Here is a 7,964-nt window from a genome sequence, read left to right as displayed (position 1 = left end):
CCGAAGCAAGCTCATTATCTTCCTAAATTCTCTTCCATCAAACTATGAAACCAGAGCCCAGCATTTTTGTCTTTATTGGTGACAGCATTATCCACTCAGTCTCTTAAAACAGAACCTGGATGTAATTATCCAGAGTGTCCTCTCTTCATCAACCCCCACATCGGATTAATCAGGTCCTATCGACTCTACTTAAATTGTTCTCCAATGTGTCTACTTCTCTCTATTGCTACTGCCTTCATTCAGGTTTTTATCTCTTGCCACAACTAGCGGTACAGACTCCTAACTTGTCTCCCTGTCTGCACTCTTGCTACTCAATGATTGCTTCACCCAGCAGCCAGAGCGATGAAAAGCTTAACAGTACTTGGAACATAGTAAGTATTCAGTAAAGTTCTGTTGAACGAATGGATGTCCAAACGCTCTCTGAAGTGACATATGAACAGGTCATCTGATTCCAAGTTTGAATTCTCTTTCAACTATAGCCCAGCTGCTTCTCTTTAGGCTTCATTTTATGAAAGTCTTAGAAATCTTCCACTTTTGGGCATTTAGATGCTGTTTCAACCGCAGGCAAAGAAGACAGACAACATGACCTCCCCTTATCACTTTCCATGAAGGAATGCTAAGATGGTAGACCCGCAAGGGAAAGAAAAAGGTAGATTTTGTAGAGGTCTAAAGCATGAATTCAGATCATAATTACTGCATTCATTAATTCATTTATTTACTCAACATTTACTTTGTGCCAGCCTCTGTGCCAGGCCTTGAGGGTATGATAGTGGTCTCCACTGCCTTCAGAAGTATTGATGGATAGTCACAGGAGCTTTCGAAAAAAATGGAAATAGAAAGGGCTAAGCTTGTGGAGCATGACCTTGGTAGAGGTAGAGAGAGAGCATCTCCCGTGTCCAGGGAAAATGGTCAAAAACTTCCCTAGGACATGTCCTGGCCCACTGCAGTGCTGGGGAAATGGGACGTCATGAGATAGTAGGCAGAGAAGGAGTCCTGAGTCTGGAGCAAAACCTTATTTCTTTAGCCTCTCATTCAGCTCTAACCACTCCTTAGAGCAACAATTATTCCCATCTCCCTGAATACCTTAGATGTGGCCAAGTCAATCTTCTTAGCAGTGCCCAAGATGGTGGCAACATTAACTCTCAGGGAAGATGTTATTGTGTGGAATGGAACATATTCATGAAAAGTTGCCCTGAGTTCTCCTCAATCTGAGTTTCCCCTCATAAGCCTCTAGCTTACTCAGGTGCCCCCCAAAGATGGTGTTTCATCCAGAACCTAGAGCTTATCTGACATTATTTGAAAACCAGTTTACATACCAGAAAATTGCTTTCAACATTGTTGGTGACGGGTTGGCTCCTCACATAGTCACTGACATGTGAGCCCTAGGACAGGCAGCAGGGATCAAGGCTGCAAAGCTTAGCTGGTGGAGGAATGTCTGTACTGTGAACATGTGCCTTCTCTCTAGGGGTCTGACCCCTAGGCTGCCCTCCTCTGTGCCCCTCCCCTTGCCACCCCCCTTTCTGGGCAAAGCTGTACCAGACCAAGAAGACACTGCCTCAAGGGCTCATAACCTGAGTGAGACAGTCCAATTATCTTCAATTTATGGAGCTCAATTGGAGTGAGTTCAGAAAAGAGCAACCTGAACAATTAAGGGACCAGAGGGCTCAGCTTCTGGGGCAAGATAAAAGGCAAGAGGTCTGAGGTTGCAGTAGTAGTTTCAGGGGGAGTGGTGACTAAGGGGGAGGGCCCACAAGAATGTCTGCCAGAAAGCGGGTGTTAAAGGGGGTGAACGCCTGGGAGGGAGGGGTGAAATGAGCTAGAACAAGGCAAGATATGTGAGCCCCCAGGAAAGGCAGGCAAGAGGTTCAGACCCAGCCTTTAGGAGTCAAGCCACGTTAAGAAAGTAATGAATTTTGGCTGTTTAGCCAAGGCTCTAGCTTGAAGGAATCCCAGGAAGCCCTAGAGAACAGAGCAAGCAGGAGGGTGGTACTTCTGACACAAAGAAGCCTAGGCCCCATAAGAAGGTCATGTGATAGAAGAAATGGTGGTTTGCTGGGCTGGTGGAGCTCCAAAGTATCCTGGGGTATGTGTTCCAGCCCTGCTAAGATCCCATGGGGCAGGATGCTCATAAGTCAACTAAATTCTTAATTAAGATTTTGTATTCATACTTAAGATGTATAGTGGGCATGGCCTAGTGTTGTTTGGCAGGGTCCCTAATTCTGGACCAGGCTCTACTTCTGATAGGCTATGTGATCTTGGGAAAGTTGTTTCTTTTCTCTGAGTCTGGTTTGTCCTCTGTCAAACAAGTAGAACCTTTTAAAGCAGCCAAACCCTACTCCTTTTGATGAAATCTTATAGAGAACTCTACTATATAAAACAGATAAAAGCAGTGTTTTGTTAATAGAAATGTGTTTGTTGAGTTTAAATTTATGTCATTTACCTTATTATCAAGTGACTTAATCAGAACTATGGGGCAATTTTGATCAAATCGATGGTTTGAAATGAAGGGTTACAGCTCTTGGTTGCCTCCTGAAATCTGCCAACACATCCAATGTTTGCAGAAGTCCTGAAACTCTTCAATAAAGCCCAAGGGCCCCATAGAATTCTGGTTGAAAGCCATCCCCTCAGTTATCTATCCAGATTCCTCCCAACCCAGGCTATTTCAGAATCTAGACTGTTTCCCTAGAAGTCAGGCACTCTGTGTCCTTTACCTTGCATCTCCGTCAACTTGGAACATTTACACCTGGTTCAAGGCTTTGGAGTGTTAAAAAAATTGTTTTAAAAGTCTGTTGTATTGATTTGTGGACCTTTGGTCAGATAAAGGAGGTGGGCCTTGGTTGGGAGCGTGCCCTCCCTAGATGCAAAGGCTCTGCCTATTTTGGAGCTCCTCCACAGATGACTAGGAGAAGCACTTTTGAGGAGAGGTTAAGTCCTGGTCTTCAGGTACATCAGTCTTGGCAAAGCTCCTTTTAATTTCAGCCGATATTTCCAGAAGTGTTCACTTCTGGGTGCCAAAGAGGCAGCCCAAACCAGGATTCTTTAGAGTTTGAGTAAAACCAAGCTGACTGGAGTAGAGGAGGTGGCCTGAAGGACCAGAGTGAAACTGATTTAAATGCATTTGGACATGGAATGATGACTGTGGAAAAAACTTTGCAAAGCAGCTTACTAAGCAAGTGTTGGGGTGCTACAGGTGCCAGGTTGTTTCTCATGCAGCTATCCTTGACTGCCAGGTGATTTCAGGTTATCTCTTGAGTGTCTTTGAAGTTAGTTTTATTTGTTTGTTTGTTGTATTTTTTCTTTTGTATCTACTGCAGAATTTCTTAAAATGAGATCTATTTTTTATTAGCTTCATGATGCAAAATTTAAAAAGAATAAAAAAGATATATAATGAAAACAGTATGTCTCCTTCCTTCCCCAGTCATACTATTCCTTTTCCCAGAGACAACCATGGTCACCAGTTCCTTGATATATCCTTCCACATATATTTTATGCCTATATTATATTCATATATCCTCCCAGAGATAGTCTATACAAATATAATTAAATGTAAACGTATATGCATATTATTTCTCTTTCTCATTTTTCCTCCCACAGAAATGAAAGTATTCTGTACACACTGCTCTGCATGTTCTTTTTAATGGCTACATGGTATTCCATTCTGTGTATGCATCAAAATTTATTTAACCAGTCTTTTATCAAGGGCATTTGGGTTGCTTCTAATCATATCTATTATTCACAATGCTGCAATAACTATTCTTGAACATAAATAATTTGGCATATGTGTGGACATGTCTTACTACCTTTGAGCCAGATTTTAAACCCAACTATAGGCTATACGAAGGAATGCTCTGGAATGTCGTGGCTTAATTTTGCTTTCTTTTACCACTTTTCTTCTTTCCTTGACCTTCATGGTGGTGCATCGAAGTGCCATTCTGGAACATTAAACAAAAGACAAGCAAAGGTGTGGCAGGGGTCTAACGCTAATTGCCTAACGATGTCCCTATTGGCCAACAATTCCTACTTGGTGACATTTTTTTGCCCCTTGAGCCATTTAAGCCAGCTGCATGTAAGATGATAAATGGCAACTAATGCCGACCTTCTGTGTCAGGGACAAAATGGGGAGTTGTGGGGCTGAGGCTTACTAGGAGAGAGCATACTTCATCTAAAGAGGACAGATTCGTCAGTCAGTCAAGACAGCAAAGGAGGTTAACACTGTGCTCACTTCCTCTCATGACCACATTAAAATTATAACCAAACTACAGAACAGCCATAATTGGGACCACCTGAAGTCTAGCTGAACAGAAGTCTTCAACCTGAGGATATAAAGAAGAAGCTGTGTCCAGACTGGTAGGAGGGGCGAAGATGCAGAACAGGCTGTGAAAACCAGTGGAGAGTGGCTGAGTGACTTGGGGATGGCTGGAACCCCAGACGTTCCTCTTAAAGGGCCCACACGTGAACTTACCCATTGATAGACTCACTCTAAGCTCCAGTTCTGGGACAGCAGCTTGAAAGGTGCCAGGGACACATGGGCAGGAACCGAATTGTCTGCCTTCAGGGTGAGGTCTGGATAGGAGGCTTTCTCCAGACAAGTGCTGGCAGGAGCCATTGTTCTTTTGTTGAGCCCTTGCCCTATCTGGTTTGCAGACACAGGTGCCATATCTGAATCTCTATCAACCTGGCTAACACCATTTGCCCTGCCTTCATTATTCCTTGAGACCCCACCTCACCCAACCCGCTTCAAGTAGTTTTTCCTTACAATCAGCCTGTCTTAGCTCCTGCTGCAGAGTTTCCTAAAATCTCTCAAAGGTTTGCAAACCACAAACAAGCAGCATCTGGCCTCAGTGTGCCCCGTACCTCTTGCTGAGCAGCTTCAAGTCTGGCACTAGCGACAGCTGGCCTTCGTTCGCAGCTTAGCTTCTCCCAGGTGCCTCCAAGCCCAGCACAAGTGGCAACCATCTGCAGATCGCTTTGTAGCTCATACCAAGTGGCCTCCGGCAGGGCACAGGCAGCAGTTGACTTGGGCCTGTACCAGGGCCCCTCCCAAAGGCCCCAGAGCCAACACACCTTGTGTTCAGCTTCAGACCACAACAGAGCACCATCCACCACCTCCACAAATGACACTGGACAAGCATCAGAGCCCCGCTAAAGTGAATCCTGCTCTGTAGGGTCAGCCCCTGCACAGCAGCTCCTCCACTGTTCTCACGGCCAGTCTTCACAACCAGCCTGAGGGTCAGTCCTTCCCACTGCTGTGCAAATAGCAATCAAGGCTCAACAACAACAAGAGAGCAGACACAATCCACACAAGGGGTACACCTGGAGCACCCAGCTCAGGTGACCAGGGAGTCTGTGCCACTGGGCCCCACAGGACAACTACTGCATAAGGCTGTCCTGCCAACACTGGAAGATGTACCAGTTCTATTTAATACATTGGAACAAATACAGGGAGGCAGCCAAAATGGAGAGGCAAAGAAACATGTCCCACATTAAAGAACAAAACAAAGCTCCAAAGAAAGAACTCAACAAAATGGAGGCAAGCAATCTACTAGATGCAGAGTTCAAAACGCTGGTTATAAGGATGCTCAATGATCTGAGTGAGAACTTCAACAGAGATAGGAAACATGAAAATGGAGATGGAAAACATAAAAAAAACAAACCAGTCAGAAACAAAGAATAACTAAAATGAAGTATACATTGGAGGGAATCAACAGTAGTTTAAAGTAGAGATCTGAATCAGCAATGTGGAAGAGAAGGTAGCAGAAAACGCCTAACCAGAACGGCAAAAAGAAAATAATAATTTTAAAAAATGAGGATACTTTAAGGAATCTCTGGGACATCGAACATACCAACATTCGCATATTATTCGCATAATACCAGAAGGACAGGAGATAGAGCAAGGAATTGAAAATCTACTTACACAAATAATGATGAAAAACTTCCCTTCCCTGGTGAAGGAAACAGATATATAAGCCCAGGAAGTGCAAAGAGTCCCAAACAAAATGAACCCAAAGAGGGCCACACCAAGACACATCATAATTAAAATACCAAAGGTTAAAGACAAAGAGAGAATTTTAAAAGCAGCAAGAGAAACGCAGCTAGTTACCTATAAGGAAGCTCCCATAAGACCGTCAGCTGATTTCTCAACGGAAACTTCACAGGTCAGAAGGGATTGGCAGGAAATATTTAAAGTGAGGAAAAGCAAGCACCTATAACCAAGATGACTCTACCCAGCAAGGCTATCATTTAGAAGGACAGATAGCTTCCCAGACAAGTAAAAGCCAAACCAGTGTTACAGAAAATGTTGGAGGGACTTCTTTAAGAAGAAGAAAAAATATGTATCAAATATGTAAATAATAAAATGGTAATAACTACACATCTATCAACCATTACTTTGAATGTAAATAAATTAGGTGTTCCAATCAAAAGACATAAGGTGGCTGAATGGATAAGAAAACAAGACCCTTACATATGCTACCTACAGGAGACTCATTTCAGATTGAAAGACACACAGACTGAAATTAAAGGGTGGAAAAACTTATTTCATGAAAATAGAAACCAAAAAAGCTAGGGGTAGCAATACTTATATCAGATAAAATAGACTTTAATACAAAGGCTATAACAAGAGACAAAGAAAGACCCACTGATCCCACTTCTGAGTGTTTACCTGAAGAAACCTAAAACACTACCTTGAAGGGACACGTACATTCACATGTTCATTCCAGCATTATTTACAGTAGCCAAGATATGGAGGCAGCCTGGGTGTCCATCAATGGATGAATGGATAAAGAAGAGGTGGTACGAATACACAATGGAATATGTCAGCTATAAAAAGAATGAAATCTTGCCATCCACAACAACATGGGTTGACCTAGGGAGTATTTTGCTAAGTGAGACAGACATAGACAAATGTCATATAATTTCATTTATATATGGAACCTAAAGAATAGGATAAATGAACAAACAAAACGGAAACAACTTCATAGATATAGGAGCATTTTGATGGTTTCCTGATAGAGGAGGGATGGGGGGATGTGTGAAGAGTAGAAGAGGAATAAGAAGTACAAATTGGTATTTACAAAATAGTCATGGTGAGATAGAGTACACCATAGGGAATATAGTCAGTAGTATTATAATAGCTATGTATGGTGCCAGATGAGTACTAGACTTATTGGGGGGGAATCACTTGGTAAGTTATATAAATGTCTAACCACTGTGTTTACACTTGAAACTAATAATATTGTATGTCAACTGTAATTGAAAGCTAAAAAATTATTTTAAGAAATGGACAGATTCAATTCCAGCTGGTGATGGGGACCCAGTACTGTCAAATCTTCTGAACTTTTTAGAAGCTAGAAATATGGACTATAAGTAAACTCTCCCCAGTTTATATATAGTAATAATAGCAAAAGTACCCATACAGTACTTACTATATGTCAGGCACTGTTCTAAGTGCTTTAGATATCATAACTTAATATTCATTGTAACTCTGTGAGGTAGAGTACTATTGTTTACCTCCATTTTACAGATTAGCAAAGTGAGGCACAGAGAGTTTAAGTAATCTTCCCGGAATCATACAGAATGGGTAGCAGACTCAGGATGAAAACCCAGGCAATGTTGTTAATGACTATACTCTTACCAAACTTTTATTAAACACTTACACTTTTATTAAATATCTTATTAAGGAAACCTAAGTCAAATTTAGGCACTGCAGAGACCAACAATGCCAAGCCAAACAAAATGCCTATGCAAGCCTCTGGTTGGAGACCTCAGCTTTAGAAGGTGTCTGGCTTGAGGCCAGCTGTTGCTCTGCTGGTCCTACAAGTCCCCCTGCCATCATTCAGACTCAGGCCAGGTGTCAGAACAGCCCGAGATCCAAGAAAAAGCCCTTTCTGCTGCTTCAGTCATACTGCCTGTGTTTGTATTCACTCTTGAGAAAAGAGTGAGGGTACAGGGTGGGGCCACTTAGC

This window comes from Pteropus alecto, unplaced genomic scaffold (assembly GCF_000325575.1).
Source record: "Pteropus alecto unplaced genomic scaffold, ASM32557v1 scaffold312, whole genome shotgun sequence".
In the NCBI taxonomy this organism is placed as follows: Eukaryota; Metazoa; Chordata; class Mammalia; order Chiroptera; family Pteropodidae; genus Pteropus; species Pteropus alecto.
This window is presented reverse-complemented; position numbering follows the sequence as displayed.